General features: G+C 43.4%; 1 protein-coding gene across 1 annotated transcript in view; it reads left to right on the top strand.

Annotated features, from left to right (window-relative positions):
* The first annotated feature begins 19256 nt into the window (after positions 1-19256).
* The window catches only part of LOC132825790 (TRAF3-interacting protein 1-like), a 262419-nt gene continuing 253765 nt past the window's right edge, over positions 19257-27910 (top strand). Inside the window, exon 1 of the mRNA XM_060841267.1 lies at positions 19257-19313. The gene's annotated coding sequence lies outside the window, so the exon portion shown is untranslated. The remainder of the gene's footprint in view (positions 19314-27910) is intronic.

Below are 27910 nucleotides of genomic sequence, written 5' to 3'. Positions count from 1 at the left end.
TGTCCAGATTCCTGTTTGATTATCAGATCATTCCTCATGCAACTACAGGGATAACACCAGCTGAGTTGCTAATGGGGAGAAGACTCCACACCAAGTTAAATCTGATGTTTCCGCATCTTGGGGGGGTTGCGGGCTGGGGTTGGTGGCGGGGAGGTGGTGGAGGATGAAACAGCATCAGTAATGCCAATTTCAGACATAAGACTCTGCTGAGGCAGTTTACTTCAGGAAACAAAGTTTGGTCTCGGGACTATGGGAATGTGTGGGTAAGAAGCATGTTGAGACAAGGTCAGGTCCAGTGATGTATAAAGTTTGGGTAGGTACGATGGTCCTGAATAAGCATGTGGAATGTGAAACTGCAAACTCGCAAATGATGCGGAAGCGAAGCTGACAGATATAAACAGGAGTGTCAGAGATTCGATTCACTCTGAAAACTGGCTTTGAGGGACCTGAATCAGTGTCAAGGATTCCCCACATGTAAATAAAAGGTGACTTGGTAACTGGAAACTGGGCTCTCTGGAGTTATTTCAGTCTGTATTAAGACAGAGCCTCATTTGAGCAGTTAGTCAAAATGTTCTTTCCAATGAGCACTGACTTATTCCATGATGAGCTCCCCTCCATTCTTGTCTTTGAACAGATTAGGGCCTTGCACCATAGGTGGTCTTGACAGTGCTGAAGCAGCTTCACACCATTGGTGTCTGTTAATTATGTGATCTCTGGTGCTGTTTCTATCCACCATTTATGTATTACATTGTGAGTATGTGTTGCATCACTGCCTTCAGTTGCCTGGAGAACTCTGCTTTTGTCTTGAGGTGTGGTGAAGTTTCCAGTCCGTGAAAGCTCTGCAGTTGTGCTCAGGTCCCTTTCTTTTTATTCATTCATGGAATTTTGGCATCACTGCCTGCCAGCATTTATTGTCCCTCTCTCATTGCCCTTGAGAAGGTGGTGCTTAGCTGCCTTTTTGAATTGCTGGGATCACGTTGGGTATCACTTAGTTGTTATCATCAAATAATCATGATTGGGCGCAGAGAAATAAAGGAAACGTTGCAGGTCCTAGTTGCAACAGGTTGTAGGGTTGACCAGGTCGAACGGATACACTGTAGTCCTTGGTGGACACAGGTTGCCGATGAGGTGCTAACTGAGAAAGGCTACCTTGGTGAGATCTTTCAGGCCTTTAATGTCAATTTATTTAGCTCAGTTTGCTGGACAACTGGTTTGTGATGCAGAGTAATGCCAACAGCATGGGTTCAATTCCCAAACCAGGTGAGGTCATCTTGAAGGCTCAGCCTTTTCAACCTTGCCCTTTGTCTGAGGTTTAGTAATTCCACAGTTAAACTCACCACCAACCGTGAACTCTCTCTCTCTCTCTCTCTCTCTGGAATACGTAACATTCCTCTGGGATTATGCAAACTCCTATTTTTCAGTTTCTTGCAACGTGACATCTGCGTCCTCCGCTGTTCGGGGATCAGGCTGATGAGATGGTACATCAGTCAGTTGAGCAGTCATCAGTGCCTGTCAGTGTGTAGGTAATGTGGGAATGCTTGAACAATGATGTACTTGAGATAGTGCCAGTCTTTGGACTCTGAGTGTCATTGTCTCACTGGCGGTTCAGTATCCTGCTCCTCGAATGCTGCCTGACCTGCTGTGCTTTTCCAGCACCGCTCTAATCTAGACTCTGATCTCCAGCATCTGAAGTCCTCACTTTCGTCTAGTATATAGCCTTTGCCAAGGTTAGATTCTCGACATTGTGATAGGAGGAATCATTTAAAAAGAAAAATGCACTCTTCTAAAAGTACAGGCATCAACTAGGATGGAGCTAAATTCAACTAAACCATGTTGGAACTGTACATATTGTACCTTTGTTACGATTACTCATCTTGTGATACCTGTCAGTCTTGCTATGTTGTTCATGCTATGATTTGCTGCTTCCCTGAATAACAGCTAACATAATTCAGCTCACTCTTCTCTCATACTTTTCCTTCCTTCCTTCCCCCACCCAGTCTAACTGAAATCTTCTCTAATCTAAGGTGCCCTTCGCAAGCTTGCCGGATTTGAAGAATAAGAAGCTGGGAGAGAGATTCTGTGTTACCCTTGCTCCATCTTTGTTTGCAATTGAAATTGTGGCAAATCTGGTTAAAAATCCCATTACAAACAAGGCAGACAGTAAGTTGGAAGCATCTGTAAGATTACAAAACTGATTCCTTCAATCCAGTATCAACTATTTACAATGTTAATCTCAAGCAATCCTGCATTTGTCACTGCACTCCTGATCATTGATTTTGTTCCTATATTTCCTTTCTGTGTGAAGGAGACAAAACTTTCAGGAGAAATTAGTTGCCACTTGTGGTTCAGTAGTGGACCACTCGCTTCTAAGTAAGAAGGTTTCTGTTTAATTCTTATTCTTAAGATTTGAGCCAATGGTCTACTTGGCACAGGAGCTCAGTGGTTAGCACTGCTGACTCACAATGCCAGGCACTTGTGTTCAGCTGCACCCTATGGCCTCTGTCTGTGTGGAGTTTGCATGTGGGTGCTCTGATCTCCTCCCACAGTCCAAAGATGTGCAGGTTAAGTAGACTGGCAATGCTAAATTACCCCTAATGTCCAGGGATGTGCAGGCTGGGTACATTAGCCTTGGGAAATGCAGGGTTATAGGGATGGGATCAGGGGTAGATCTGGGAAGGATGCTCTTCAGAGGGTCAGTGTAGATTCGATGGGCTGAATGGCCAGCTTCCACACTGTAGGCATTGTATGATTCTGTAGCACAGGCTGACCTTCCACTGCAGCATTACCACACTGCTGATGGTGCCCCTTTTAGATCAGTCATTACATCTTCAATGCATGTAGAAGACCCTGATGTGTTTTTTTGAAAACGGTCATGGGAGTTTTCCCCCAGTATCCTAACAGCTGTAAGATGTAGTCATTGTTATGAAATTGCTTCCATTTTTTTTTGTTGAGCAGTTGTTTTAAAACAGTGAAAATTTATTCATTCATTTGTTCAAGCTCACTAACACTCAACACTAGAGCCCCCTGAGGGTACGTACTCAGCCCCCTAATGTACTCATTTTAGACCCATGACTGAGTCACCAAATACCAGGCTAATGCCATTATTACAAGTTAGCTGATGACACCACCATAATCGGTTAAATCTCAGATGGCAACGAAACAGACTACAGACGGGAGGTGGAAGACGGCACGGTGACACTGTGGTTAGCACTGCTGTCTCACAGCGCCTGAGACCCGGGTTCAATTCCCGCCTCAGGCGACTGACTGTGTGGAGTCTGCACGTTCTCCCCGTGTCTGCATGGGTTTCCTCCGGGTGCTCCGGTTTCCTCCCACAGTCCAAAGATGTGCGGGTCAGGTGAATTGGCCATGCTAAATTGCCCGTAGTGTTAGGTCAGGGGTAAATGTAGGGGTATGGGTGAGTTGCGCTTCGGCGGGTCGCTGTGGACTTGTTGGGCCAAAGGGCCTGTTTCCACACTAAGTAATCTAATCTAATCTAATCTAACAGACCTGGAAAAATGGTGCACCGAGAACAACCTAGCTCTCAATGCCGGCAAAAGCAAGGAACTCATTATTGACTTTTGGTGGGATGTTACTCATGCCCCCTACAAATTAACAGCACAGAGGTGGAATGAGTGGAGAGTGTCAAGCTCCTGGGAGTGCCCATCCACAACAAGTTTTCTTGGACTCTTCAGGTGTAGGCACTGGTTACAAAGGCCCAACAATGTCTCCTCTTCCTCAGACAGCTGAGGAAATTTGCCATGATGGTGAATACCCTTGCCAACTTTTATAGGTGCGCCATCGAGGGCATTCTGTCTGGGTGTATCACTACCTGGTATGGTAGCTGTACCATTCAAGATTGGAGACGGTTACAGAGGGTGGTGAACTCAACCCGGACAATCACAAAGGCCAACCTCCTATCTATAGAATCCATCTACCAGGCCCTCTGTCAAGGAAAGGCTGCCAGCATTCTCAAAGATCCATCCCACCCTGGCAATGTTTTTCTACAATCTCTACCATCAGGGAGAAGGTACAGAAGCCTGAACATACGCACCAGCCGGTTTCGAAACAGTTTCTACACTATTGTTGTTAGAATACTGAATGGACTCACAAACTCTTAACATTCGCCTGAACCTGTGTTTTTGTTATTTGCTGCGGTTTGCCTATTATTTACTTTCAATGCTAATAAATTCTGTGATCTGCCTGTTTTGCTCGCAAGACAAAGCTTTTCGGTACACGTGACAATAAATTCAATTCAATTGAATTCACTTGAAAGGCTGAGCTTTTATGGACCTTTTTTTAAAGTCACTGAAAATACACCAGGTTTTTTTTAAAAAGATATTTGCAGGCAGTCATTTATATTGTGGTGGAGCTGGCAAGGTAAAGTTATTTAGAAGGATACATTTTTATACTCTCATTGGGTGTCATTAAACTTTACATCTTTATTGAATAAGTCTTGATTTAATCATAAACCATTTGTGCTGTTGTTTATTAAAGAAGCCTGGTTGGTGGCTTTTTATTCTGAAATTGATAGATTGACATTGCCTATAACATACACCAAACAGCTAACTGCTTGGAGTGTTTGAATTTATGGCTGTCAGAAGTTGTGTATTTGATACTATTTGGATTTCAGTTCATTTGAGATCTTCTGAGAGAAATTATCCAAGTCATCATCATCCACCTGTATTGGAAAATCTTCTGAGAATCCAATGCAAGGGATGGAAATTAGTAGCTGTTCTCCTGAGAAGCTTCTGGAAGACTTTCTCTCCACATTGAGATCTGATTGAAGTTTTCAAAATCGTGAGCTTGCTGGACATAGTAGATAGGTTGAAGCTGTTTCTGCTTGTAAAAGGAACAAGAACCAGAGGACATTGATTTAAAGTGACTTGCAAACAAAGCTAGATTGCTGTGAAGAGAACCTTTCTTGCACAGAGAGTTGTTAGTGTGTGGAGTGCACTGCCTGGAACTGTGGTGGAGGCAGGCTCAATTGAACTATTTAGGAAGACGTCGGATGGTTTCTATTTGGATCGTAATGGTGTGCTAAGATATGGGAAAAAGGCAGGAAATTGGCACAAAGTAATCAAACCGGACCAGTTAATACAACTGAACAGCCTCCTCCTGCACTGTAATAATCCTGCGATTCTTCTGAATGAGCAGCTTCTGAAAGGATCCCAGTACTACCATCTGTGGTGTGCAAAGTTGGAAAATTTCAACCTTGTCCTCTTTTGTTCAGAAATTAACAATTATTTGGCCAAATATTATTTTTCGTGTAGTTCCTACCTGCAGAGAAAATATATTTTTAATTTTTCTGTTAACGAGAGGCATGTGTAAGATTATTTAGGTTATATTTTTATACTATAATATTCTACATTATGTGTTAATATATTTTTATTGATTAAGTGTTGTTTAATCATAAATTAATTGTTCTGTTATTCATTAAAGAAATCTGGTTAGTGGATTTGTATTCCAAAATGGACAGATTTGTGTAAATTGGTCATAAATTTAAATTTAGGTTCTGACCAGTGGAGTATGAGAAAAAGACAGTGCACTTGCACCACATTGGTCTTTAAAAAGTAGTCTATTATCTATTTAACCTGAATCAGGTGTTTGATATATTTCCCATTCAGCAGACTTCCTCCTTCTCTTTGTGTCTTAGGGCCTGTGACAACAATGGGTATGCTGGAGCAGATGGGTGGATCTCACCAGGAACTATGTGGGCTACAGAGTCTGGGACTCATGGACACTGTGAATCACCTTGTCAACTGTACATCCACAAACACCATTGTTGCCAGATCTCCATACTTCATTCCACCATTCAAGCAGGCATGTATCTTCATGGAAGCTACATAGCTGCCCTCAAGCTAGTCCTGGCCACGAAGCTTGTAACGGTACTACTGAGTTGTACAAATTTGTTCAGAGAACCATGTGAATACTGAGTGCCTTATGATCTCATTCTGATTAAACATTCAATACAAATCTATACTGGTGAAGCTTCTCAGTAGATTCTTTCCCAAACCAGGGTGTAGCTGTCTGTGAGAGTGTAGCCTGACTATACAGACTGGGAGCATGTCTCTGGGTCAGTGACACTGCTCTTCCAAGATATATTTGAATACTGTTCGGATAGAAACAAACAGTAAAGCTCTAAATTTGATCTGCAACACTTGAAGGTAGTTTCAGACGTTTGAGTAGATGCAAAGTTGATGCATTCATAAAGATCATTAAAGGCAATGAAAAGAAGTTAAAAATCACGCAACAAGTTGAACTATAAAATAAAATAACCTGTTAGACTATAACCTGGTGTTGTGTGATTTTTAACTTTGTATACCCCAGTCCAACACCGGCATCTGCAAATAATGAAAAGAAGAGTAGAAATGTTGGTTAAAAATTGGTCTTTACTCACTTAGTTAGATGTCAGCTGTAGCTAAGTGGCAGCACTTAGTCTTGTTAAAATATCAAGGATTCAAGTCCCACTTCAGTGACTGCGACAGGAAATTTAGATTGACGCTCCAGTGCAGTATGAAAGTGTGCTACAATGCACCATTAAATACAAGATCCCACCTGCCTTGTCAAGTGGACATAAAATATCCCAAGACCAGTAGAAAGATTCTTTTCATTGCACTGGCCAATATTTATCCTTCGACCACCGTCGGTGAATCAGATTATCTGGTCATTGCTGAATGTGGCACCTTGCTGTCCATAATTTAGTTGCTGCCCGTGGCCACATTTCAAGAATATTTCATTGGCTATGTTGCACTTTTACAATGTCTTGAGGTTGTGACACGCTCTAGAAATGCAGCTACCTGTTCCCTTTCCAATTTTTTGAAACCTATTTCCACTTTCAGATATTCAGCAAATCCCAGGCACTGGTTGTGGGAAGCCCACATTTCTCTTCACCGTTGTCCTTGTGGGGAAGAGTTTGGAAGCCTTGGGGACCATTAATCGGAGCCCAGAAGGAGGTTATCAAAGTGGCTGAGTATCTGCAAACAGAGGCCGTCATGGGCGAGGAAGCAACTAAAAAGCGTGTGCTCAGCCAACTTCCGCACATGACAATCGTGCATATTGGTAAGCAGAGCTTCCAGACCTTGGGGTCTAAAGACCATTGAGCCAGAGCATGATAAATCCTCAAATTTGTATTAGCATGGTGCAACGATGACTGTGATCAGCTGGTGCTGTGACACTTTTGCTCACTCAGGTCAAATTTCATTAGTTGTTGATGGGATAAATGTCTTCACCTGGGGCCTTACATGAAATACAATTAGTTAGGCACAGTAGGTTATATAGGAACACAGGTAGTCAAGAACAGGAGTAGGCCATTCAGCCTCCTGAGCTTATTCCTCCATTCAATAAAATCATGGCTGATCTGCAAGCACATTTCAAATACATGCCTTTGCCCCATTTCCCTTAATACCTTTGGATAACAATATCTCAATTACCAGTTCAAACTTCTAGCATCAACTAGTCACTTGGATCTAACCTTCCAATTTGTAACCTGTAGAGATTTCTCATCAGAATTATCATTTTAACGGTCCTGGGAAAAGTGCAGGAAAAATCATGACTTTTTTTCTTGCAGGTAACAGATCACATAGTCAAAAGTGAAACTTGGAGATCTCATTTGTTCCATAGATGTTCAGCGCAAGATATGGGAAGAGATCCGTTACGAGTGAACGATAGCCCCTTCCTATCAGAAACTGTATTTTATTCATTCACAGATGTGGGAAGTGTTAGTTGGACTATCTGTAATTGCCTTTGAGAAGGCAGTGCTGAGCTGCCTCCTTGAGCTGCTGTGGTATAGGTGCACCTACAGTGTTGTTAGGGCGGGGTTTCCAGGATTTTGATCCAGTGACACTGAAGGAACAGTGATATATATTTCCAAGTCAGGATGGTTTATTTCCTTAAGAGGAACCTGCAGGGGGACAGAATGTTCCCATGTAACTGCTGCTATTGTCCCTCTGGGTGGTATTGGTGAAGGAGCCTGAGTATGTTGTTGCAGCGCTTCTTGATGATGGTACCCACTCCTGCCGATATGTGTCAGGATTGAAGGAAGTGAGTGTTATAGCTGCTGGGTGGCTGTTTTGCCTTTGACGGTATTGAGCTTCTTGAATGTTATTGAAGCAGCATCCATCCAGGCAAGTTGAGAGTATTCCAGCATGCACGTGACTTGTGTCTTATTAGATTATGAACCAACTTTGAGAAGTCAGAAGGTGTGGCTAAATCCATGTTACTGTTACAAAAAGAGTTCCAGGATTTTGACCCAGGAACAGTAAAGGAAGGACAGTGTATTTCCAGGATTTCTGGTGCTGTTTGGAATAGATGCATCTGCTACAGGTAGGTATGTGAGAACAAGCCCAGTTTTTCCCTGCTAGTTTCCTTACTATTTGCTGCATGTTTCCAATTTTCTGGAGTTAGTGTTGCCATTATCACTGAAAGAGTGCTGAAAATCCTGCTCCTACCATACTTGAGACAGGATCGGATGGATTTGGGTTTGTCAGATGGGTGTTGCCTGGCATTATTGTAGATTCACAGGACTTCTTGTTCTAACTTCCAGCTTTTTCGGTGTTGTCATTTCTATTTTATTTAGGAATGCACAGGCTGGCTAGGGCAGTTTTTATTACCATGCCAAACTACCCTTGAAGGTCGAGGGGTTAAGGGTTCCTTCAATAATAAGTTTCAGTGCACTATTTCAGAGTGATTTTTTTTGGTTATTTGTTCAAAGGATGTCGGTGTCGTGTCGTGAGGAGGCTGCAAGGGATTTAGACAGCTTACATGAATGGGCAAGAACATGGAAGGTGAAATATAGCATGAATACATGTGAATTTATCCCCTTGCTAGAAAAAAACAAAGGCAGAGTGTTTCCCAAATGCTGAGAGATTAGGAAGTTTTACTGTCCAAAGGGAGTGAATGGCCTTGTTCATAAGTCACTGAAAGCTAAGATGCAGGTGCAATAGGCAATTCAGAAGGCAAGTAGTATGTTGGCCTTCATCACAAGAGAGTTGGAGTGCTGGAATAAAAGCACCTTCCTGCATTTGTACACAGTCATGGTAAGACTACAACTGTATAGTTGTGATCTCTTTATCTAATCACTTCAATAGTGAGATTGAGTAGAATGGGGCTGTATTTTCCAGCGTTTCAAAGAATGAGAGATTATTCCACTGAACCTTAGGCGATTCTTGTAAGATGTAAAAGGGTACATGTTGACTGCGTCTTTTCCCTAGCTGGTGAGTCTAGAACCAGAATAGAACACCATTTCAGAATAAGGGACAGGCTATTTCAGATTGAGACAAGGTGGAATTTCAAAAATTTTGTTGAACGTTTTGAAAAATATAAGGATAGATATGTCCCCGGGTCAGACAGTATATACCCAAAGTGCTTACAGGAATTGAGGGAAGATATTGCTGCGCCTTTGGCAATGATCTTTGCATCCTCACTGTCCCCTGGAGTAGTGCCAGATGATTGGAGGGTGGCAAATGTTATTCTTTGTTCAAGAAAGGGAATAGCCATAATCCTGGGAATTTCAGACCAGTCAGTCTTACGTCGGTGGTGGGCAAATTCTTGGAGAGAATTCTGAAAGGCAGGATTTCTGATTACTTGGAAAACCATAGCTTGGTTAGAAATAGTCAGCATGGCTTTGTGAGGGGCAGGTCATACCTCACAAGCCTTATTGAATTATTTGAGGAAGTGACAAAACACATGGATGAAGGCAGAGCAGTGGATGTGGCATAGATGGATTTTAACAAGACATTTGATAAGGTTCCTTCAGAAAGGCTCATTCAGAAAGTAAAGAGGCATGGGACACAGGGAAATTTAGTTGTCTGGATACAGAATTCGCTGGCCCATAGAAGACAGAGGGTGGTAATAGATGGAAAATATTTAGCCTGAAGCTCGGTGATCAGTGGTGTTCCATGAGGATGTATTCTGGGACCTCTGCTCTTTGTTATTTTTATTTATGACTTGGATGAGGCAGTGGAAGTGTGTGTTAGTAAGTTTGCCGATGACACAAAGTTTGGTGGAATGGTGGATAATTTTGACAGCTGTTGTAGGTTGCAATGGGACATTGACAGGATGCAGATCTGGGCTGACAAGAGGCAGATGGAGTTCAACTTGGCAAAATGTGAAGTGATTCATTTTGGAAGGTCAAATTTGATTACAGGATTAAAGGCAGAACTCTTGAGTGGAGGAACAGAGAGATCTTGGGGTCTGTGAGAAACAGAGCTCACAATATATTAAATTTCAGTCCGAGTCAAATTCTGAAGCAGTGAATTTTATTGAGACGTTCTTGCAAGAAGGGGTGACTAGCAAGTAACCACCCCAAACCAGAAATTACTCCACAATTTATACAGTTTAATTCTAGGTACTTCCCTGTTTACCTCATTGGCCTTCAAACCTTTCAATATTCCTTATTGTGTTCTGCCCCTACCCAGCTGCGCACCGCCCTTGTTTACTTCTCCTCCTACTCCAAGCCGGGCCACTCTCACCCCTATCCCTTATTTGTAAGTGACTTGGCTCACTTCAGTGCTGACATGAGGGAAATGCGCTGAACTTGGTATGTCTTGATGTTCTTTTCACCTTATCTGTCCGCCTGTAACTGTCTGCATTCCTGTATGCACATTTTAGCTAATGAAAAGTAACTATGTTTTTCTTCCACATAGTTTTCATTCCTGTGTTAGTTTTTATTTTTTTGCCTTACATAAGCAATCATTAATTCAGCTTTTGGATGATACTGGTGTTAATAAGCAATTATCAATTTGGCTGAAACAATTATATACTGATGTTCATAAACAATTATGGTTGCAGAAGTAACATTGCTTTTCCTATATCCCACAGGGTCCACATTCACGGATCCCTCAAAGTTGCCACCCAAATTGATAGGGTTGTTAAGAAGGTGTATGGTGTATTGGCTTTCATTAGCAAGGGATTGAGTTTAAGAGCTGTGAGGTTATGCTGCAGCTCTATAGACCCCTGGTTAGACCACTCAGTTGCCTCATAGGAAGGATGTGGAACTTTAGAGAGGGTGCAGAGGAGATTTACCAGGATGCTGCATGGACTGAAGGGCATGTCTTATTTAGATAAGTTGAGGGGGCAAGGGCTTTTCTCATTGGAGTGAAGAAAGATGAGAGGTGACTTGATATTCAAGATGATGAGAGGCACAGACAGAGTGAATAGTGAGAAACTTGGTTTAGGGGAGATGTCAGAGGTAGGTTCTTACACAGGGAGTGGTGGGTGCGTGGAATGCATTGCCAGTAGTGGTAGTAGAGTCGGATATATTAGGGACATTTAAGTGATTCTTGGATAGGCACAAGGATGATAGTAAAATTAAGGGTATGTAGATTACTTTGATCTTAGAGTAGGATAAAAGGTTGGCACAACATTTTGGGCTGAAATACCTATATTGTACTGTACTGTAGATATTCTATGTTCTAAATTTTACATGGATGCTGCTAGGAAATGCTGACAGAGTAGTTATGTTACTGGAATAATATTCCGAAGGCATGAGTTCAAATCACAATAAGGACTATATGCAGACAGGTGGGATTTGTTTAGAATGACATCATCGTTGGCACGGACACGATTGTCTGAAGGACCTGTCCCTGTACATTCTGTATATATGTTCTTCACTGAGACTGGTGAATTGTTGGAATTCTTTATCCCAGAGGGATGAGGAAGCTTGACTATTGAGCATGATCAAGACAAAAATTGATCCTTTTCAGGATACATAATAATATCAAGAGATAAGAAGTTACTGGAGAAAATTGGCATTCAGGTTGATAAAGAGCCATGATCTGTTTGAATGGTTGAGTGGGCTAGATGGACTGAATGCTGGAAGAGCACAGCAGGTCAGGCAGCATCCAAGGAGCAGTAAAATCGACATTTTGGTAAAAAGCCCTTCATCAGGAATAAAGGCAGTGAGCCTGAAGCGTGGAGAGATAAGCTCGAGGAGGGTGGGGGTGGGGAGAGAGTAGCATAGAGTACAATAGGTGAGTGGGGGAGGGGATGAAGGTGATAGGTCAGGGAGGAGGTGGAGTGGATAGGTGGAAAAGAAGATAGGCAGGTGGGACAACTCATGGGGGCAGTGCTGAGCTGGAAGTTTGGAACCGGGGTGAGTTGGGGGAATGGGAAATGAGGAAACCGTTGAGGCGTTCTTCCTCCAGGCGTCTGGTGGTGAGGGAGCGGTGGTGAAGGAGGCCCAGGACCTCCATGTCCTCAGCAGAGTGGGACGGGGAGTTGAAATGTTGGGCCACGGGGCGGTGTGGTTGATTGGTGTTGGTGTTCTGGAGATGTCCCCTAAAGCGCTCTGCTAGGAGGCACCCAGTCTCCCCAATGTAGAGGAGACCGCATCGGGAGCAACGGATACAATAAATGATGATATTAGTGGATGTGCAGGTAAAACTTTGATGGATGTGGAAGGCTCCTTTAGGGCCTTGGATGGTGGTGAGGGAGGAGGTGTGGGCGCAGGTTTTACAATCCTGCAGTGGCAGGGGAAGGTGCCAGGATGGGAGGGTGGGTTGTAGGGGGCGTGGACCTGACCAGAAAGACACAGAGGGAACTGTCTTTGCAGAAGGCGAAAAGGGGTGGGGAGGGAAATATATCCCTGGTGGTGGGGTCTTTTTGGAGGTGGCGGAAATGTCAGCGGATGATTTGGTTTATGCGAAGGTTGGTAGGGTGGAAGGTGAGCACCAGGGGCTCCTTCCCCCACCTCACCCCAGTTCCAAACTTCCAGCTCAGCACAGTCCCCATGACTTGTTCTACCTGCCTATCTTCTTTTCCACCTATCCACTCCACCCTCCCCCCCCGCCCCGATCTATCACCTTCAGCCCCTCCCCCACTCACCTATTGTACTCTATGCTACTTTCTCCCCACCCCCACCCTCCTCTAGTTTATCTCTCCACCCTTCAGGATCTCTGCCTGTATTCCTGATGAAGGGCTTTTGCCCAAAACGTCGATTTTATTGCTCCTCGGATGTTGCCTGAACTGCTGTGCTCTTCCAGTATCACTGATCCAGAATCTGGTTTCCAGCATCTGCAGTCATTGTTTTTACCTAGACGGACTGAATGGCCTACTTTCTTGGTTCCTATGTTGATTGTTGTTCGGGGAAATTGTCATGGCAGCCAAGGGTCGCACAGGTACTTTGGCACCCCATAAAATCATCCCAAAAAAACAACAGGTTTCAAAGACTGCTTCAGACTGCAGAATGTTGAATTTCAGGAAATCTTTCTGTTAAAGACTCAGGCTGTCTGGGTCCTGGAGCAGTGCTAACTTAGGGGTGGATTTAAAAAAAAAATTCATCCATAGGATGTGTGGATATCACTGATGAGGCATTTATTGCCTGTCCCTAATTGTCCAGAGGGCAGTTAAATGTCAAGTATATTACTGTGAGCCCGGAGTCACATGTAGGCAAGACTAGGTAAGGATGGCAGATTTCCTTCCCTCAATGGCAATAGTAAGTCAGATAGGGTTATTTTTAAATGACAATCAGCAAAAGTTTTATGATCGCCATTAGGTCAGCTCTTAATTCCAGATTTTTCAAAAAAATTGTATTGAAATTTTGTCATCTGTCATGATGGAATTCCAGTTGATGTCCTCAGAATATTATCCTGGGGATCTGGGTTGCTAGTCAAGTGACATTCCCACTATACCATCAATCACCTGAGGTTTAATGTGGGTCTGCACTTCCAGTACCAGCTGTGGCCTCAAAGGTGTCTTGACCGCAAAATTGGTTGCACTCACCTCCTCTTCCCCAAAGAGAATGATCATTCATTGGTAAACTGACTAGCGGAGTGACCTGGGAAATAGCTTAATTCATTGATGTCTTAGTTCATAGTTTCCACTCCATAGACCACACAGTAAAGGCACTGATTCAATCACAATATGAGTCAAAACACTGATATCTGAGCTCACAGATTTGGTGTTTGAATCTGAAAGGGTTAATGCTGCAGAATGCCTTCAGCACCCACCCACTATGCTGATGCCACATAGACTTGGATGCAGAGCAACTTAGGATCTTGATGGAGTGAGATCTAGTCCTCTTCAAATTCTCTAGACCAATGTCTATGGTATCAAGGGGACCTGGAACTAACAGCTAACATATAATAACCTATATCTTGTGAAGTTCAGGAGCCTCTTCTATTTAGACTAGGAAGTGGTTTCTTGTTAGAATAGTAGACCAACTTATTTCCTGCACTGAGAGAGAATAGTGGCAGCAACCTTCATTGTGAGCACTGACTCATACAGCATAGAGAGCTGGCATGCTCTTATAACAAAGGTCTCTCCAGATAATGGGTTCATTATCCAGGGAAGCCTGTACTGGGAAAGTTAATGACAGTCTCAAATTGAAAGAAGAAACATACTATGTTTTTGGGACAGCACAGTGGCTCCGAGGTTAACACTGCTGCCTCACAGCAACAGGAACCCTGATTTGATTCCAACCTCGGGCGACTGGCGGTGTGGAGTTTGCATGTTCTCCCCATGTGTCTGCATGGGTTTCCTCTGGGTAATTCGGTTTCGTCCCACAGTCCAAACATGTGTAGGTTGGATGGATTGGGCATGTTAAATTGCTCATAGTCGAGAGTGTAGTGCTGGGAAAGCATAGCAGGTCAGGCAGCGTCCAAGGAGCAGAAGAATCGACATTTTGGGCAGAACCCTTCATCAGGCAGGGCTAAATTGCTCATAGTGTCCAGGGATGTGCTGGCTGGGTAAATTAGCCTTGCTGGGTTATAGGGATAGGGTAGGCGAGTGGGTCTGGGTGAATGCCCTACAGAGGGTCATTGTGGATTTGATGGTCTAAATGGCCTGCTTCTACACTGTAGCGATTCACTGGTTCTATGTGACAAATATTAGTGTTAAATCAGAATTGGCAAACTTCTGAAAACCAATAAAAGATGATCAAAAATAAACTAAAGAGAAAATAAACTGTGAAAAAAGAACTAGCAAGCAACATTAAAAAAAACTAAGAACTTCTTGAACTATATAGGAAAGAGAGAAGCAACACTGAACATTTGTCGCACCGACCTCTACAGTGCTGAAGCCAGTGCCAACTTGCAGACACCTCCTCCTACTGCCCTTCAACCATGACCTCACCTCCCATCACCAAACCATCATCTCCCACACCATCTACCACCTTACCACGTTTAACGATCTCCCATCCACAGTCTTCAACCTCATCATCTGTGATCCCTACACCACCTGATTCTACCTCCTACCAAAGGTTCACACTGCTCCTGTCCCACTGAACTCATCTCTGCATACATTGACACCGTCCTGTCCCCCTTAGTCCAGGAACTCCCCACCTACGTTCAGGACACCACTCACGCCCTTCACCTCTTCCAAGACTTTTGTTTCCCTGGCCCCCAATGCCACATCTTCACCATGTACATCTAGTCCCTGCACCCATCCATCTGCCACGACAAAGGCCTCGAGGCCTTCTGTTTCTTCCTCTCATGCCTTCCACTGACACCCTCATTCGCCTGGCTAAACTGGTCCTCCCCCTTAACAACGTCTCCTTCTAGTCCTTACACTACCTTCAAACTAATGCGGCAGCCATGGGCACCCACATGGGACCCAGTTATGCCTGCCTCTTTGTCTGGAACATGGAACAGTCCATCTTCCACAGCTATTCCAACATCACCCCCTCACCTGATCATCTGCTACATCAGTGATTGTATTGGCACTACCTCATGTTCTCACGAGGAGGTTAAACAGTTCATCAACTTCACCAACACCTTCCATCCCGACCTCAAATACACCTGGATTGATTTAAATACCTCTCTCCCTTACCTGGACCTCTCCATCTCTGGAGACACGACTAATCACAGACATCAACTACAAGCCCACTGCCTCCCACAGCTATCTAGATTACACCTCCTCTTACCCTACCTGCTGTAAAATCGCTATCCTTTATTCCCAATTCCTCTGCCTCTGCCGCATCTATTCGCAGGATGACCAATTTGACCTCAGGAAATCCCAGATGGTCTGCTCCTTCCAAGATCGCAATTTCCCTTCTCAGGTGGTCAACAATGCCCTCCAGCGTATCTCCTCCACTTCCCGCCCTTGAGCCCCACCCCTCCCAACACAAGAGGGACAGAATCCCTGGTCCTCACCAATCTCCATATACATCACATCATCCTCTGCCACTTCTGCCATCTACAAATGGACCCCACCACCAGAGTATATTTCCCTCCCCACTCCTATCAGCGTTCTGGAGAGATCATTCCCTCCGCGACTCCCTCGTCAGATCCACACACCCCCATCTGCCCACACCCCACTCCCAGCACTTTTCCCTGCTACCAAAAGAAGTTCAACACCTGCGCCCACACCTGCCCCCTCACCTCTGTCTAAGGCCCCAAAGGATCCTTCCAAATCCGACAGAAATTTACTTGTACCTCCACCAATGTCATCTACTGTATCCATTGCACCTGATGTGGTCTCCTCTACCTCGGGGAGACAGGACACCAACTTGTGGATTGTTTCAGAGAGCATCACTGGGACACCCACACCAACCAACCCCACTGACCCGTGGCTGAATATTTCAACTCTCCCTCGCCCTCTGTCAAGGACATGGAGGTCCTGGGCCTCCCCCATCGCCAAACCCTTACGACCCGATGCCTGGAGGAAGAATGCCTCATCTTCCACCTTGGGACCCTGCAACCACACGGGATCAATGTGGATTTCACCAGTTTCCTCATTTCCCCTCCGCCCATGTTATCCCAATCCCAAGCCTCCGACTCGGCACCACCCTCCTGACCTGTATAGCACCTTTTCCATCTGTCCGCTCCACCCTCCTCTCTGACCTATCATTTTTTCTCATCACCTTCATCTACCTATCACATTTTCAGTTACCCCCCCCCCACCCCCTCCGTTTATCTCTCAGTCCCCCCCCCCCAGCCCACAAGCCTCATTCCTGATCAAGGGTATATGCCCGAAATGTTGATCCTCCTGCTCCTTGGATGCTGCCTGACCTGCTGTGCTTTTCCAGCACCATACTCTCGATACTTACCACTGAGATCAGTCAAGACTGTTTCGTTGAGTATATTCAAGGTGGGGATAGGCAGATTTTTAATTACTAAGGGAATCAAGGGTTGTGTCGAAAAGGCAGGAAAGGAGTTGAAGATTATCAGATTAATCAGCTATGATCTCATTGAATAATAAAGTCAAATAGGCTACTTCTGCTCTTGTGTCTTATGGTCTTATGATCTAAAGGTCAGTCTAATTCCTATAGTGGCTTATACCAGTTGGCCCTTGTGAAGGACTTGGTAAATGGATGACTGGTTGCCGGTCATGGAGATATACAGTATGGAATTAGACCCTTCGGTCCAACTCATCCAGGCTGGCTAGATATCCTAAATAAATCCAGTTCCATTCCATATACGCTTCACCCTCTGAGTTAAAACGTTGCCACTTAAGTCCCTTTTAAATCTTTCCTCTCTCACCTTAAACCTATGACCTCTAATTTTGGACTCCCCCACCCCAGAGAAAAGACCTTCTCTATTTACCCTAGCCATGCCCCTCATGATTTTATAAATTTCTAAAATGTCACCCCTCAGCCTCTGATCTCCAGGGAAAATAGCCCCAGTCTATTCAGCCTCCTGCTGTAGCTCAAACCCTCCAACCCTGGCAACATCCTTGTAGACCTTTCTGAACCCTTTCAAGTTTCACAACATCCTTCCGATAGCATGCAGTATTCCAACAGTGGCATGCAGTATTCCAATAGAGAGTGAAGCATATATGGAATGGGACTGTCCTGTACAGCTGCAACAGCTTGTACTCAATGCACTGATCAGTAAAGGCAAGCATATCAAATGCCTTCTTCACTATCCTAGATATCTGTGACTCCAATTTAAAGGAGCTATGAATCTGCACTCCAAGGACTCTTTGCTCAGAAACACTCCACAAGACGTGACCATTAAGCGTATAATATACCATTAACCTGCCTGATTTACCTCACATTTATCTAAACTAAACTCTGTCTGCCACTTAATGGCCCATTGGCCCATTTGATCAAGATCCCATTGTACTCTGAGGTAACCTTCTTTGCTGAGCACTTCACCTCCAAGTTCAATGTCTTCTGCAAACTTACTAACCATCCCTCTTATGCTCACGTCCGAATCATTTATATAAATGATGAAAGGCAGTGAACCCAGCACCGATCCTGTGGCACGCTGCTGGTCACAGCCTCCAGTCTGAAAAGCAATTTTCACCACCACCCTCTGTCTTCTACCTTTGAGTCAGTTCTGTATCCAAATGGCTAGTTCTCCCTGTATTCCATGAGATCTAACCTTGCTAACCAGTCTCCCATGGGGAACCTTGTCGAATGCCTTACTGAAGTCCATATAGATCACGTCCACGACTCTGCCCTCAACAAACCTCTTCGTTACATATTCAAAACACTCAATCAAGTTAGTGAGATACGATTTCCCACACATAAAGCCACATTGACTATCATTAATCAGTCCTTGCCTTTCCAAATACATGTAGATCTTATCCTTCAGGACTCCTATCAACAACTTGCCCACTACGAATGTCAGGCTCACCGATCTATAGTACACCTTTTCCATACCACCTTTCTTAAAGAGTGGCACTGCGTTAGCCAACCTCCTGGTTTCTGGCACCTCGCCTGTGGCTATCGATGACACAAATCAATGAATTGAAAATTAGGCCTGTTCTACAAATTAAAGTAATCTGCTCTCGCAGATAGTGAGGAAGAAAGTCTTCTGACTCTGGAAAAACTGATGGGACAGTGATAGGATTTACTTTGTATCTAATCCATGGAGTATCTGCCTTTGGAAATTTTGATGGGATAGCGTACAGGGAGCTTTATTCTATATTTAACGACAGGCTGTCCCTGTCCTGGGAGTGTTTGATGGGGACAGTGTAGAGGCAATTTTACTCTGTATCTAACAGCATGCTATACCTGTCCTGGGAGTGTTTGATGGGGACAGTGTAGAGGCAATTTTACTCTGTATCTAACAGCATGCTATACTTGTCCTGGGAGTGTTTGATGGGTACAATGGTGTCTTTGACATGGGCAAACAGAAATTGCAACACCAAAGAGTTTGAAAGAGTGAGTGAATGCTTCTCTGATGATGATCTTTCTGATGTTGCAGCAACTTATGGAAGCTGGGAGGATGGTGTGTTGGTCTTTACCCCACACCCACCTCCAGTTGCAGGAGAACTAGTGGAGGAGCGTTCCTATTTACTGACCATTCCTGAGATCCTTGAGCTGAAATTGAAGGCCAAAATTGTCGTCTTATCCAGCTGTGGAGAGGGGGGGACTAATCAGGATCCTGACGTGCCTTTGGAACTGCCCACTGCCTTCCTCAGAGCTGGTAAGGGTTTGATGTCTTGCTGATTTCTTCAAATTGAATTGTTAACACAAACGAATGTTCCTTAAATGTAGCCCTGAGTTGGATATTATACAGGAAGCTCAATCTGTTTCACCTCTTGTTGTGTGTCTGTTTATGATGTGGTTAAGGATTACTCTCAATTTGTGAGATTGTAAATAGAAGATTAATATGTATGTAACATGTCTGTGGAGTTTAAGGCTATTGATATACTGTACTGCTACTTGATTAATTGCAGTTCCAGATTGGAAATGAAAGCCAAGTTTAATCTTCATCAGAAACAGCATTAAGGATTGGGAGTTTTTGCAGCTTGTTCAGTTTCATTGCAAAATTTATGCATGCTGCCTTTCATTTTATATTATATTTCAAGTTATATTAACTTGGTCACTGTTGCACAGCAGTTGAGAAAAGTACAGAGAGCTGTTTGCAGTCTAGGAGTTACGACATGCTGTAAAATGAGGAATTAGGAAGATGTAAAACTGAGTTGCTACAATGCAACTACTATTGAAAGGGTGTAATTATAGCATGGCATGATTCCAAGGCAGTTTGCATTATAGATTTTGGTATAGACTTTTATTATTTAAAATTGGCCAACCAAAAGGTAGGTTTTGATGGTGTTGATCACAGAGAGCCAGTTAGCATGCCTAAAGTCATGTTGTCGTCATGTACAAAATCCACTGAACAAATTTCATTACAATACCTGGGTTGAGACTATATTAAGTTTATTTTTAAAACTTCTTGCCTCCACTAAAAACAAAATTTCAGTTTGGAGTGGCATTTAGAGCGTTAATAATTTATTAACCATGGAATTAAATGATTTTAAGTATAATATCAGTTCAGCGATACTCTGTTGCGATCCACAGTGTGAGTACTGTGAAACCTGACGCTCAGGATGTTGGGACAGATCTCACCTGAGCTAATAGTGCTCTGGAATGTTTTGGGGTCTCTTTCTGCAAATTTCTTTTAAAAGCTGTATGTATTTTAAGTCTTATTAAAGACTGCTAGTTATTGTCACTGCACTGGTTCAAATGGACAGAGTTTGCATAGCGTACAGTCTGCCCGGTTCTCCTCACAATTGCACTTATGATTCAGTGTATGTCTCAGAACCCTGATTTATGTTTTCCAGGTGTTCAGGGCTCCATTTCAGCAGCAACTGGAGCACTAGTGATCGGATACCATTTTCCTGCCATGATTGTCTCGTCTGCCTTAGGCAGATCTATTTAATGTTTGCCAAAGTGAATGAGAAGTTACATTATTATGTGGGAGTTTGCTAGCTCTGTAGAATTGAAGCCGGCATATTTGGAAGCAATCTCCAATAAACAACTGCAGCGAGTATAGTTTCTTGATGAAAGGGAAAACAATTTTATTGTCCATTGTTGTTCTTGTTTGGTCAGGCCTATGGTCAGGTGATTACTGTGGCCATTTTTGAGGCTGTGTTTCAGTCCATAAAAGTCCCAGGAATAAACATTGGATGATGGAAGTTAAAAGTTGTCCACATTTTCTCAATATCAAGACATAATGATGAAAATAATAGGACATTTATCTATTTTAAAATGTCTCTGGAAACATTTTGTATTATTTTTGTACTCTATTTAATTAATCTTTTTCTTTGGAACTTTTATTCCCAACCTTCCTACAAACTTAGATGGTACAGAACTTTAAAAAATTATGTTAATCATTGTTGTGCCACTAAGTGTCTCGCTCTAATGGGCGAGAAGTCCTGTGATCTAGTAAGATTACAGTGACTTTACTCTTGATGACTTGGAGGGGTCGGTGTTGGACTGGGGAGGACAAAGTTAAAAATCTCAACACCAGGTAATAGTCCAATAGGTTTATTTGGAATCACTAGCTTTTGAAGCACTGCCCCTTCATCTGATGAAGAAGCAACACTTCGAAAGCGAGTGGTTCCAGATAAACCTGTTGGACTATCACCTGGTGTTGTATGATTTTTAACTTAACCCTGGATATGAGATAAAGACAACATGCAAGAATTGTATTTGCTAAATATTATTGCAAAACAGAAAGATTAAATAATACCAAATCTGCAAGAAACAAATTCACTTTGCTAAGCTTGTAGGAGGCAGTTTGTAAAGTGAACAGCTTATAAACGGAGAATCTTTCAACGAAAGCTACATTAGAAAAGGTTGTGGAGGTCATGGACTACTTTAAATCCTTAAATATTGTGAAATACAAACAGAATATACGAGAAATACTCAGCAGGTTATACAACATCTGTAAAGAGAAAAGCCAAGTCACTGTATTTCAGAAATATCCAAATCAAGAATAAAAATAGAAAGTACAGTATGTACAGTAGCTCAGACAGCATCTGTGCAGAGAGGAAGATTTAAAACTTCAAGTCAAACATTGTTCTTCTTCAGAACTGGAGGAAATCAAGTTCAGAAATCTTGGGCTATTATACCATTGAAATGGTAGGGTGGGCCAATGGGCTGAGAAGTGGCAGATGGAGTTTAATTTAGATAAATGTGAGGTGCTGCATTTTGGGAAAGCAAATCTTAGCAGGACTTATACACTTAATGGTAAGGTCCTAGGGAGTGTTGCTGAACAAAGAGACCTTGGAGTGCAGGTTCATGGCTCCTTGAAAGTGGAGTCGCACGTAGATAGGATCGTGAAGAAGGCATTTGGTATGCTTTCCTTTAATGGTCAGAGTATTGAGTACAGGAGTTGGGAGGTCATGTTGTGGCTGTACAGGACATTGGTTAGGCCACTCTTGGAATATTGCATGCAATTCTGGTCTCGTTCCTATCGGAAAGATGTTGTGAAACTTGAAAGGGTTCAGAAATGATTTACAAGGATGTTGCCAGGGTTGGAGGATCTGAGCTACAGGGAGATGCTGAACAGTCTGGGGCTGTTTTCCCTGGAGCGTCAGAGGCTAAGGGGTGATCCTATAGAGATTTATAAAATCATGAGGGGCATGGATAGGATAAGTAGAAAAAGTCTTTTCCCTGGGGTCGGGGAGTCCAAAACTAGAGGACATAGGTTTAGGGTGAGAGGGGAAGGATATAAAAGAGACCTAAGAGGCAACTTTTTCACACAGAGGGTGGTATGTGTATGGAATGAGCTGCCAGAGGATGTGGTGGAGGCTGGTACAATTGCAACATTTAAAAGGCATCTGGATGGGTATATGAATAGGAAGGGTTTGGAGGGATATGGGCCGGGTGCTGGCAGGTAGGACTAGATTGGGTTGGGATATCTGGTCAGCATGGACGGGTAGGACCGAAGGGTCTGTTTCCATGCTGTACATCTCTATGACTATGAGATGAGATAGAGGCAAAAGAAATGAAAGATATCATCGAAGAAAAGGCAAAGAGAACAAAGCATTAGACCAGGAGTGTGAAGGTAGAAGAGTTCAAACGCAATGACATGCAATCTAAGATTGAAATTAGCACTTGGCAACATCTTGACATTGTTGCATTTTCTCATGTTTGATTTTCTTTTGATGATTTTTTTGAAAACGACACAAACTCCTGTCCTTTTCACAGCTCCTGGAGAAGGGTTTTCCGAGGCTCCTATTCAGTAATCTTCCCATTGAGGCACATGATTTGAAGAAGCTGATCCTTGTTCTTACTCCCGTGGCCATTGCTGGGGACTGTAGGTGTAAAGGTGCATGGGGAAATGCAGCCTTCTAGCTTCTTTCCAAAAACCTCTCGCTGCCCACAGTATGCCTGGGAGTCTTTGTCTATGACTTTGCATTCTTTGTAAAGTGTAAGCTATCTGTGTGAAATATTGCTTGTTACAATTTTATGGGTGTTTAATTTCATTTTGTAACTGTTATCTTTATCATATTGGAATCTTTATTTCCAAAGCTAAACTTAGTCAACCAAACTAATGACTGAAAGTGGTGTAAAAAATACTTTATGTAATTTCTAGCCTTATTTTTTGCATAGGTAGATTTTGCTGATTTGTTGTCCTGAATTAGTTATTTCCATAGATTATTGATGACTTTATATTTTCTCCAAATTTAGTTGGTACATTGCTTACCTGTTGAAATATCATTTCTCAGTTTTATAAAGATGAAACTTGAAGTTAATTGGGCATAGCTATGAAAAAACTACAGAGAGCTGATGTTAGACTGCCTCGGAGACATTTGGATGGGTACAAGGAGAATGATTTTGTAGTCTATAATAAATAACAACATGTAACTATCATAATAGGGAAAAGGCTTAGGTTAATTTGTCAGGAGTGGCTTGTTGTGGTTTTCAGTTGGTGAAAAATTGAATATTTTTTGGTCGATGTGGTGATGAGTGAGCTTTCTGTTTCATGATCTCTTGTCCTGTGCTCATAGCACAGCTCCCTGGAAAAGACAAATGACATTTGCATTTACACAGAATTTTATCAACCTAGTTGTTTATCGCTGCAGCAGGAGAAACTCCTGTGCATTGTGTTGGAACAGTTTTAGAAATGAGTGAAAGTGACACTGGATCAGAGTTCTAAGCTGACTGGCTCCCAGTGATTGGTTGAAGTTTTGTGAAAACATTTAAAGGGAAAGAACTTGCATTTATTCAAAGAACACCTTTAACTTCTCAGGTTCATAAAAGTGCTTCACAATTTATAGTTAATGATGAGTTATATTTTCTAAGCTAATGTAGGAAGTAATTTGCACAATAAAGGCCCCACCTTATTGGTAATAAGATAAGTGATCGGATAAATTGATTTAGAATGACAAATAATGGCCAGGGCATCATGGATGCCTTACTGCTTTTCTCTCAGTAGTGTTGGAGGATCTTCTATGTGCAACTGAACAGGAAGATGGGACATTGATTTAGTGTGTTCGTCCAAGCAAATGCATCTGCAGCAATCAGCGCTGTCTAGGTATTGCACTGAGATGTCATCTCTCAATGTGTGACCACTTCACTCAATCCATGATCTTCTGGCTCAGAGTCTGCAATGATAGTGTTACCCCACCCTAACTGAACTAAGAAAGTGACATGTGACTATCACCAGAGCTCAGGTGTTAACAGCATAGAAGCGATCCATGTCCAGATCAAGTTGCTTAGTTGTACAAAGCTTTTACCAAACTGGGGTGATGGCATCAGTGCTCTAGTTAATCTCATCTTTGGAAGGGAAAATGTTCTGGGTACATACATTTGGTTATTGGAGATATGGTCATGGGTGATCTTTGAAAGGAGGAGAAGACTTGTTCTTCAGGGAGACCAAGATCAAACACCTATACATGGTCGAAGCTCAGACATGAAGGATGGTCAATTCAGCTGATGCCAACAGCTGCAGTCAATGGTAGGCAATAAAAAGAGGGAAGTTCACCTTTACCATTCTGCTGGTGCCTCTGAGCACTGGTGCAATGCACAGTTGTATTTTCTTATTCAATCATTATGAACAGCTCAAATACAGAAATTTGGGTCATATCCCATCTGTCTGTCCTGGTGTATTTCCACAACTCATTTATAATATATCTGTTAGATTTGCAGACAGCTCCCTGTGTAACCCACTGCCCGGTACAGGCAACTCCCTGTGTAACCCACTGCCCGGTACAGGCAACTCCCGTGTAACTCACTGCCAGGTACAGGCAGCTCCCTGTGTAACCCACTGCCCGGTACAGGCAACTCCCTGTGTAACCCACTGCCCGGTACAGGCAGCTCCCTGTGTAACCCACTGCCAGGTACAGGCAGCTCCCTGTGTAACCCGTCCAGGTAATACAGTTACCATTGCTAGATATCCACTTGCATCAATACCAATTGAGGCATATTGAGATGATTATCAATGGTTGTGTGATGCGTTATGGTTGATTCCTATTGGTCATCAATAACAGCAATCTTTGTGCAGAATCCTATTAGACGCAGCAGCAGCAGGCACACCAAGCACAGCTAGTTCTTCTGGGAAACTGCAGCTCTTGTGGGGTGCCTTGACACAGGGCTGCAGGCTGCACAGTGATTGGCTGTGAGCTATGATGATCTTTGGCTTTCATTATATGTTGTGATTCGTTGTCCTGTCTCACTGCTGTTTTTGCAGACTCTATTTCGGTTTTAAGGGCCAAAAAGATGGCAAGGTCCAATTCAAGCATGACGACTCCACCACGTGGGCATGGAGTATTCTGACGGCACTGGGGACAGGGGATCCACCGCTGCTCATTCAGCATGATGTCCAGTCTCCGAATGCAGGCCTGGCAGAAGGTGTGCCCACAGTAGAGTTTCCGAGGCAACCTGTCAGAAAGGTTGTGGGTGGAGTAGCAGATGATGCATTCAGTGTTCTTTTGCTGAGCTGGAACACCACTTTCTGATATCTCCTTGTTGGTGCTGTAACCTGAACCTTCAACTTGGCCAGCATCAGCCAGCTCATCGTCCCTCTCGAACATCTGAAGAGAGATGCAGAAGGACAGAATCACAACAACAAGCCATGTCACAAAAGACAAAAGATTAGTGTTTCAATCACACCGTTCCTGACCCAGAGCTCTTCATGGCTAATGAAGCATTTTTGTCCTGTAATGTGGGGAATGCAGTTGCTAATCTTACTCTTGAGATCCCACAAACTGCAATGTAGTAATGACTAACTAATCTGTGTTTGCTGATGTCGATTGAGGTTAAAATGTTGGCCAGGACATGGGGGAGCATGCTTCTGCAGTTCCTCAAAATGCTACCATTGGATCTTTTCCATCCCCTTGAGAGGGAAGGCAGGTCTCATTTATTTGAAAAGACATCGCCTGTAGCAGACCCTTATACTGAATGGAGTGTCAGCCTTGAACATGTCTGAGATCAATGGTAGTTAGTACTGGACACATTGCTTGTGGGTGATGCTTTTCCTTCATTCATGAGATGTGGGCATCGCCCATTCTTAATTAACCTGGACAAAGTGGTGGTCAGCTTCCTTCATTATCAGCTCCATATGGTGTAGGTAGCCCCAAAATGCTGTTAGAAAGGGAGTTCTTTTCTTTTGTCAGACTTGGTCTAGCTAACCATTCACTTATATGAACCACAATGCTGTGGGCCTGGACTTGCATTTAAACAAGGCTAAGTAAGGGCTAGGTGGTTTTTCTTCCTTAAAGGAGACTAGTGAGCCAGATGAGTTTTACAGATAATGGGAACACAGATAATATCTTGCTTGCCATATTTTTTTGTAGCAAATAATTTAGCCCAGTCAGATAAATAGACCTTGTGGAAATACACTGCTGTCTGAATCTACTGGCAATACTAAACTGAAATCCTACTGAGTATAGTGAAGAGTTGTTCTGGCACCAGAGGCTTCTCCAATGTTATGATAATTTTCCTCATTACACAAAACATTTTCCATTAGATACAGGAGCAGGGGTAGGCCATTCAGCCCATCTGTCTGCACTGCAATGCAATGAGGTCATGATTATCTGTTGGTCCTCAATTCTACTTTCCCCCTAACACTGGATTCTGTCTAATTCAGTCTTGAATATACTTAGTGACCTACCCTCTACAGTCCTCTGTGGTAAAAAATATAAATTCCACAGGTTCACTACATTCTGAGAGGAAATTATTCCTCACCTTTGTATTAACATAGATTCAGTTTAGCTTTCTGAATCACCCTTGTGTCTTCTCCACTTAGTAAACTGTCCTCACACTCCTCCTATATCAGTTTGGACCCTGCCCTCAACTTTACATCTGGTGTGTCCCCCATCTCCTGCCACAATTAGGGGACAGGTGGTGGGGGTCAAAAGCAAGAGCAAACCTCCCAGCAAGGATATTGGACCCAAACAGGTTCAAGTGCAACCCATCCTGCTTGTACAAGTGCCTCTCACCCCAGAAACTGCCCCAATGATCCAAAAATTTAAAGCCCTCCTTCCTACTCTATTCCTTTCACCAAGTATTCATCTGTGCTATCTTCCTATTCCTATACACAGTAGCACATTGCACTGGAAGTAATTTGGATGTTACAATCTCAGTAGTCTTCCTCTTTAATCTACTACCTAACTCTCTCAATTCCTGTTGCACAACCTCATTAATGTTTTCCCACGTTATTGGTACCAACATGTACCACAACTGCCTGCCGTTCCCCCTTTTCCTTCTGCTCTGCAGTTGCTCTTAAACATCCCTGACCATGGCACCAGAGAGGCAATGTACCATTTGAGAATCTTGTTTGCTGCCACAAAACTGCCTGTCAGTTCCCTTTACAATCAAGTTCCCAATCACTAAAGCTCTCCCCTGCTGTGCAGCAGAGCTAACCATGGTGCCACACACATAGCTATTGCTGCTTTCACCTGAGGGGCCATTCCCCAAACCAAATAGTATCCAACTAGGTCTATCTGTTTGAGAAGTGAATAACAATTCTTCCGTCGCCTCCGCCTCCGAGCTTATTTTCACAATCAGGACTCCCGCCCACCTTCCGAGGACCCTTTCACCCACCTCCAACACACTGCATGCACCTGGACACCCCGTGCTGGCCTATTACCTGCCCTCGACCTCTTCATTTCCAACTGCCGCCGGGACATTAACCGCCTCAACCTGTCTACCCCCCCTCCCCCATTCTAACCTCTCACCCTCACAACGCGCAGCCCTCCAATCCCTCTGCTCCAATCCCAACCTCACCATTAAGCCAGCGGATAAACGGGGTGCAGTGGTAGTCTGGCGCACTGACCTCTACACCGC

Source organism: Hemiscyllium ocellatum, chromosome 21 (genome assembly GCF_020745735.1).
Source record: "Hemiscyllium ocellatum isolate sHemOce1 chromosome 21, sHemOce1.pat.X.cur, whole genome shotgun sequence".
NCBI classification, from domain to species: domain Eukaryota; kingdom Metazoa; phylum Chordata; class Chondrichthyes; order Orectolobiformes; family Hemiscylliidae; genus Hemiscyllium; species Hemiscyllium ocellatum.
Note: the sequence above shows the minus strand (reverse complement) of the source record. Positions and strands in the feature narration are given on the sequence as shown.